An 8,657-nucleotide genomic window follows, 5' to 3' on the forward strand; every position below is an offset into this window, starting at 1 on the left:
ATTTGCGAATTAAAGAGAAAGTGTTCCATCTGAGTACTGAAACTTGGGCATCATCACATCAGTTTCCAGGTCATTCTTCTAAGACCTAAGCATCATTGATGTTTTAAAGTAATATGTATAATTATTAGCAGCAGAAATTAGAGACAGGTTTAAGAGCAAACATCCATATTAAATCAGTTTGTATAGGTGATGGCATTTTAAATTTCAACATATAGTTATTTATATTAGATCACTGTACATTTATCTTCCATTAACTGTGTTTGTGGAAGGCAGTACTTGTAATAGTTAAGGTATTGGAATTATGAAATCTTTGGTTCTAGCCAAGGATCATTAAAGAAGCTATTTATTCAAGTCTTTAGCCCATTTGGAAATCAGGCTATTAGGTTTCATTTGCTATTCAGTTGTAGGAGTTATATATATGTATATATATTTGTGTATATATATGTTATATATATGTATAACATATATGTGTATATATATATAATCAATCCCTTATGAGATATATGGTTTGTAAATATTTTCTATAATTCTCTAGGTTACCTTTTAACTCTGTTTATTATTTTCTTTGCTTTGCAGATTGGTAGTTTTTTTTAGTTGAATTGTAAATATTGTTAGAAGCTTACAATGAGAATTTAAGAGTCATTAATATGTTATGTTTTCTCCTAAGATTGGATCATGTGAGTTTCCACTTTCTGTTGTTCTTACAGTTTCCTGATAAGATCTTGTCTATTTTGGCTTTTGCTGCCTGTGCTTTTGGTGTCATATCCATAAAATAATTGTCAGGATCAATGTCATGAAGCTTTTCCCCTACATTTTCTTCTTGGGGTTTTACAGTTTTAACGCTTACATTTAAGTCTTTAATCTATTCTGAGTTGATTTTTTTCATTGGTATAAGATTAGGGTCCAGTTTCATTGTTTTGCATGTGAACATTCAGCTTTCCCATCATCACTATTTGTTGAAGGGATCATTCTTGCTCCATTGTGTGTGCTTGGCACCTTTGCCAGAGATCAGTTGACCATATATACATTGATTTCTTTCTGGGCTCTGTATTCTTTCCCATTGTTCTACATATCTGTCTTAATTCCAGTATGATGCTCTGAAGAAGATTTGCAAATATCCAACAGGTGTCTGGAAAGATGTTCAGTGTTATCATTCATCAGGGAAATACAAACCAAAACCACAATAAAATCACCTTACACCTGCTAGGATGGCTAATATATACATAAACAATGCAAGTGTTGTTGGGGATGTGAATAAATAAGAACCCTTGTATGTGTATACTGTTGGTTGGAACACTTGTATCTGTATACTGTTGGTCCTGCTGATACGAAAAAGAGTATGAAAGTTCCTTAAAGATTAAAAACAGAGCTATCATATGATTTAGCAACCTTACTTCTGGGCATTTATCCAAAAGAATTAAAATTAGGATCTCAAAGACATAATAGCACTCCCACATTTTTGCAGCATTATTTACAAGAGCTAACATGGAAACAACCTAAATGTCTATGTGGATAAATGGAGAAAGGAAATGTGTTGTACGCATAGCATGGAATATTATTCATCCTTAATAAAAAAGAAAGTAGCTGGGCGTGGTGGCTCATTTCTGTCATCCCAGCACTTTGGGAGGCTGAGGTGGGTGGTTCACTTGAGCTCAGGAGTTTGAGCCTGGGTGACGTGGTGAAACTCCATGTCTACAAAAAGTACAAAAGTTATCTGGGCATGGTGGTGCCTGCCTGTAGTTCCAGCTACTTGGGAGGCTGAGGTGGATGTGAGGATCACTTGAGCCAGTGAAGTTGAGGCTGCAGTGAGCCAAGATTGAAAAAAAAAAAAAGAAGAGGCAAGAAGGAAGAAGAAAGAAGACCTGTAATATCTGACAACATGAATGGATGAATCTCAAGGACATTATGCTAAGTCAAATAAGCCAGTCACAGAAGAAGAAATACTGCATAATTCTACTTATATGCTGTTTCTAAAACAGTCAAACCTGTAGAAGCAAAGAATAGCAGAGTGGTTTCCAAAGGCTGTGAGGAGAGGGAAATGGGGACCAACTAATTAATAGGTATAAAATTGCAGTTATGCAAAAAGTAAGTTCTAAAGATCTATCATACAACATCACACCTATGGTTAACAATACTGTATTGTACATGTTAAAAAATCTGTTAAGAGAGTAGTGCTCATGTTAAGTAACACACACGCGCGCACACACACACACACTCACACTGGTTAACTTCTCAAAGCATCAGATTCTTCCTTCTTGATCAGATCTGTCAAGAGAAGAGGAGGATGTGAACTACTTAGAGAGGGCCCCTCTGCCTTCTGTCTCCAGTGTGTCCTCACTTATACCTGCCACTCTCTACTCTTATTTTATTTTCATTCTTTATAGCACTTATCATAATTGATGTGATTTTCTTCAGCTGAGTACCCCTTTTGTTATAGAGGGCAAACATGTTGGCTTGTTGGTGAATCCCACCTCTGATAACCATGTCGTCATGCAGTAGATGCTCAGTAACTATGTGGAATGAATGAATGAAACTTTGGATCAACGTTGATGAATACTTAGCTCAATACCTTCTACATAGTAAAATGTCATAAGAGATGATTGCGGTTACTATAAATATCATGAGGAGTTTACAGTGAGAATTGAAGATTCGTTAATCGATCATATTCTTTCCTAAGCTTTGATTGAGTCCTTTGGATTTCCACTTTCTGTTCCACGCAGCCTCCCTGTAAAATCTCATCTGGTTGGTGCCCTGGTCACACCAATAGTTCCCAGATCTGCATTTCTGGTCTGTACCTTCTCTCTGGAGTCCCACTTATGGCATGGTGGCAGCTCACACTCAACATGCCCCCTGAATCCTGCTCATTACTCTGAGCTCCTTTGCTCAGTTAATGGCACCTGTTCTTACCTTGCTGCTTAAACTACAAACTTTGGATCAACCTCGATCTCTCCCTCCTTGATGAACTCATAATTTTTCTTTCAGAAATATTTCTCTTTTCCTCATTTTTCTATCTCAGACTAGCATTGTCTCTCGTTTGGGCTTTGGTGATAACTCAGTACAGCTAAATTATATTGAACACAGAATCAGTACTTTATATGCACTTTTTATATAAAGAAGCCTATGAGGTAAGTGTGATTAATGCTATTTTTATATATTATTTTACTGATGAAGGAAAAACCAGGTTCAGTGATATTAAGCAGTTTTCTTAAATTCTCATAGCTGCTAAGTGTTAAAGCCAGGCTTTGAACTTAGATCTATTTGATTTTAAAGCCTCTGTCTTCTTCTAAACCTTTCTAATTGCTACAAGATTCTCCCTTCTCCAGCTCTCGTTCCAATTCACACTGCTTTCCCCTTTCCTCTGAGTGATGTCTTAATTACTCTTCAACATTCATCTCAAACATCACTTCTTCTCTTTCCAAATTCCACTGCGTAGAGAGGTAGATGCTTCTGCTGGGATTCCACAGCAGTCTTTATGCAGATCTACCTTGACTACTGTTATTTTGTATTGTAATTATCAGCTTACATGTCCTTGAGAATAGAAACACCACCTAATTAATGTTTGTGTATATAATATCTATACTCAGTAGAAGCTGGGTAGATTGTTATAAGGAATGCTTTTTAAATACTACTTCTTGAGGAATTTAATACTTGGTCTTTCATTTTTATAGAAATCTTTTGTTTCTACTACAAATTATAATTGTCAATTTAGAACACCTGATATTTAAGCAAAGCCTCGTTTTCGTCTTCCATAGACAACATAAGGAGATTTTTATAAGCAGCCCCTTTCTGTTCGTTCCCCAAGTCGTAGTCAGTACCTGATAACCTCCAGTTTCTCTGCTATCTTCATTCACTGAGGCTTGATATTTTCCTGTGCTCCCTATAGTTCTGCATTCTATTTTTCCAGGTTTTGCTTTCTGCTAGGCAGTGGCTAAAGTATTAGCACTAGTGTTTCACTTCTTGGGTGTGGATTTTGATGTAAGTTTTCACCTATGACAAGTGGTGAGAACTGCAGCCCTACATATGTTGAAGGTATTTTTGGGCATTGGGGTCTTACTATTTTCTTCAAATTACAACCTTTATGTCTTTGAAGAAAGCTTTATATAACTCCTTTTCACAGTAATTCTTCCAAAATTCATAAAAAGTTTCTTGCAGTTGATGAAATCATGGTGTAACTGATGAATTATAAATAGGGAAGTGTTTATATCTGCCAAGATGCTTGAATTCTGAATTGTACAAATCTCTATGACTGTCTTTTTTTTTTTGGAGAAGTTAAGATTTTATTTGTATGCAGGGATAATGAAGGCATATCTTGTACATTTCCAGAGTCTGGAAGTATATATCAAAAAATTTTTAAAAATCATAAACATATTCAGGTTCTCATCTTGGAAGTCAAAGAATAAGATTTTAAGTCAAAAATGTTGAAATACTAAGGATAAAACAAATATGTCAAAATGCATTAATACGAATGTAGGCTTGTAGCCATTTGATAACTATCATTTAAAATTGTTTTAATGAAATAAATAATTTTTTTTTGAGACAGAATTTTGCTCTTGTGGCCTAGGCTGGAGTGCAATGGCATGATCTTGGCTCACTGCAACCTCTGCCTCCTGGAGTTAAGTGATTCTCCTGCCTCAGCCTCCCGAAGTAGCTAGGATTACAGATACCCACAGCCACACCCAGCTATTTTTTTTTTTTTTTGTTATTTTTACTTGAGACAGGGTTTCACCGTATTGGCTAGACTGGTCTTGAACTCCTGACCTTAGGTGATTCACCTGCTTTGGCCTCCCAAAGTGCTGGGATGTGAACCACCATCAGCATGCCAAATTAAAATATTTAATAACTTAAAAAAATTCCCTGAGAAAAATCACCAATATTTAGATTATTATTAAGTTAAAATAATCTGAAACTATTTTAACTATTCGTAAAATGAAACACATACTTCCATACAGTATTCTTTGACAGACAGCGCTTAAGTACAGATACAATTTAACTTCTCTAAGTCAAATACTTCACAAGAACTCTCATAATTAGAGGGAAATGCAAAATATAATAAATAGATCATTACTTACCTCCGCATGAAAACTTTAATTTTTGGAGAACTTGCTCTTCAAAATGAATCCAAGTTACAGAAAAGAAAATGATGAACACATTTATAATGGGATTTAACAAAACATGCATAGCACGTGGCTTACACAATCACCTCATCTTACTTTATTTTATAGATGAGGAAACTGAAGCCTACTGGTCGTAAAGGTACAAGAACATCAGGTAAATCAACAGATGCTAATCCAATTGCTTTGTACCTCAATCCAAAGCCTTTTGTTTCATGACCCCACATGGCATCTTCCTTGCCCACCATGATGTGGAGGTGCTGAGAGAGCAGGGCAGAAAGACTGTATTTAGGAGGTAAAATCAGAATATTAAGCAAAACTGATAACTCTAGACTTACTCTGTTTTGGAGTGCAAATATCCATCTATTCAAGGGGAAAAATAAGTAGTAAAGAATGCTAAATTCTTTTGATATCATTTACTAGTTATGTCTGTATTAGGCTGATTTAATGCAATTAATGAGAAAGACCCAAGGTGCTCTGAAAGTGCTTGGAGCATGTATATTGTGGCCATGCATGCCGTTTTCATGCTGCTGATAAATACATAGCTGAGACTGGGCAACTTACAAAAGAAATAGGTTTATTGGACTTACTGTTCCACCTGGCTGGGGAAGCCTTACAATCACAGTGGAAGGTGGAAGGTGAAAGGCACGGTCTCACATGGTGGCAGCAAGAGAGAGAATGAGAGCCAAGCGAAACAGGTTTCCCCTTATCAAACCATCAGATCTTGTGACACTGACTCACTACCAGGAGAAGAGTATAGAGGAGACCGCCTCCATGATTCAGTTATCTCCCACCGGCTCCCCCCCAGGACACACAGGCATTATGGGAGTACAATTCAAGATGAGATTTGGGTGGGGACACAGAGCCAAACCATATGTGTAACATTTCCTACTCGCCCATATATTTATGAGTGTGTGTGTGTGTGTGTGTGTATGTGTGTATGTGTGTGTATACATATACATACTCATTCACTGATGGAGTGAGATAGGATAATTTGAAATATGGAATTTTTTTTTTTTCCTGGCTGATAGTGGCTAGAGGTCATCAAGTTTAGATATCTAAGACTTGAACCTGTATTTTTATACTGGTATTTTTAAGATAAAATAAATAAAATCAGTGGCTTAGATAAAATTGGACTACTGTGATGACACCTTCCACAACTAACAACAGTTCACCTTAATCAATTATATACTTTCTAATGAAAATATTCTCTTGTACAGCTAATTCTCTTTCTTGAAAATGAATCCCCCGATATTTATTGTGTGGAATGTCACAAATAAAATTTCCCATTTTAGTTGTGATATTCAAGAATATCACAAAATCAAGAATAATGGTAGTTTACTTTCAATATGGACATGCCTATAATAATCCTTTTGCTTCTTAGTAGGAATTCTAGTTAATGCTCTTTTTATATCATATAGATTTATAAGCATTTCAAATTAGTAATGACGTTTCAGTTGAATTTGAGACCCAGGAAACATTTTTCATACTAGAACTAAATATCTTGAACAAAAATTTTCCACATTTAATTCTTTGGAAAAATAATTTTAAATATTTTAGGTATTCTTTTTTATCAAAGTTATAGAATATTTATCCACTTGTATAGAACATTTATCCTGTGCTATAAGCTGAATAAAGTGAAACAGATGTGAGTTTTTTTCCTCTAAAAATATTCTGACAAATGCTAAGAATCTGCTATGATCATGATGTGAAAAGCAGTCTTTCTGCAAGTGATGGAAGTATTTAATGGAAGTAACTGAACATTTAGAAGCTCAGCTTTAAGAAATTATTTTGAAAAAAATTTGATAAGCCCATTTATTCACATACTAATTCAACTTAACTTCCTGACTTTGGAAAAGAGGACCAAGAGCTCTTGTTTGGAAAAGGAATTACAAGTGGTTTAAAAAAAAATGAAGAGAAAATTGAATGTATTTGTTTATAATGAAAACAACCAATATTATCACTGCTTAAAGCCTGCTGTCCCTTCAACCAGCCAACCGTACCGACTAACTTGTACATTGTCCTGTCCCTCTTAAGCTTGCATTGTTGCACTCCCTCATATCAACAGTATTTAGCAGAACTGATCTTTGTTTGTGCAGTCTATGCATTGGATAAAAGATTTGCTCATTTGTTAAAATTCAGACCATAATGACATATTTTTTATATATGTGTTATCCTGAAATTTTATGTTTTACAAAATCCAGGAATTGTATTTTAACGGTTGGCATTACTATGTTACAGAGTAAAGGAGATGTGACACCAGGTTTATTCGTTTCTCATTGGTGATGAACTGACTCATTTATTTACTCATTCATTCATTCATTTATCTGTTTTTTTGAGTGTCATATGGTCCATGTCCTCTACCTAGCAGTGAGGATATAATGTAAAATAAGATATGGCTCTTGTCTTAAGAAATATATATTCTTCTGTCACCCTTTGGCCTCCACAGCACTGAACAGTATTACCCAGTGCTCCAAGAATCTTAATGATATCCTGTTTTCTCCCACCCAGTGTAAATCATACACTTTCTAACACTTTATACATATTATTGTCAAAGTTTACAGTGAAGTTTAAATACTATAAAGAATATTAATATTTTTTTCTCACAAAACTTCTACATCTTATAATAATAGGATAGTCTGTGAAGGCTTCTTTCAACAGCTTTATTGATATATCATTGATATGTAAAAATAGTATATATTTAAGATGTACAAGTTGATGTTTATATATATATATATATATATATATATATATATATATAGTGACATGACGATCGCAATCCAGTTAATTAACATATCTATCACTCCACATAGTTACCATTTGTGTGTGTGCATGTGTGTGTTAAGCAGATTTAAAATCTGTTCTCTTAGCCAATTTCAAGTATACGATATGGTATTGTTGACTGTTGTCACCATGCTGTACATTAGACCTCCAGAACTTATTCATCCTGCATTACCGAACCTTTGTATCCCTTGACCAATGTATCTCCATTTCCCTGTCCCTCCAGCCCCTGGCAACCGCCATCCTACTCTGCTTCCATGAGTTTGACTATATTAGATTCCACATGTAATTCAGATCATACTGTCTTTCTGTTTCTTGCTTACTTGGCTTAAAAAATGACTTCCAGTTCCATCCATATTGGCACAAATGGTAGCATTTCCTTCTTTTTAAGGCTGAATAATAATCCATTGTGTATGTGTGTATAACTTTTTCTTTATCCATTCAACTGCTGAAGGACATGTAGTTTGTGTCTAGATCTTGGCTGTCAATAATGCGGCAGTGAACACAGGGGTATAGATATTTTTTTGAGATGTTGTTTTCATTTTTTTTGGATCAATACAAGGAAGTAGGATTACTGGATCATATAGTAGTTTAATTTTTTGAGGAATGTCCATACTGGTTTCTATAATTTTTAAGGGCTTCTCTTGGAGCTAAAACACCAGCTTCAGCAGTGAATGGTGTGGGAAGGGCTAGGTCAAGGGAGCAAGTGGGAATGCCAGAGATTGTTCCTGATTTACAAACGTCTGAACACGTGATCTTAGAAGA

The sequence above is a fragment of the Saimiri boliviensis genome, chromosome 19 (genome assembly GCF_048565385.1).
Source record: "Saimiri boliviensis isolate mSaiBol1 chromosome 19, mSaiBol1.pri, whole genome shotgun sequence".
NCBI classification, from domain to species: Eukaryota; Metazoa; Chordata; class Mammalia; order Primates; family Cebidae; genus Saimiri; species Saimiri boliviensis.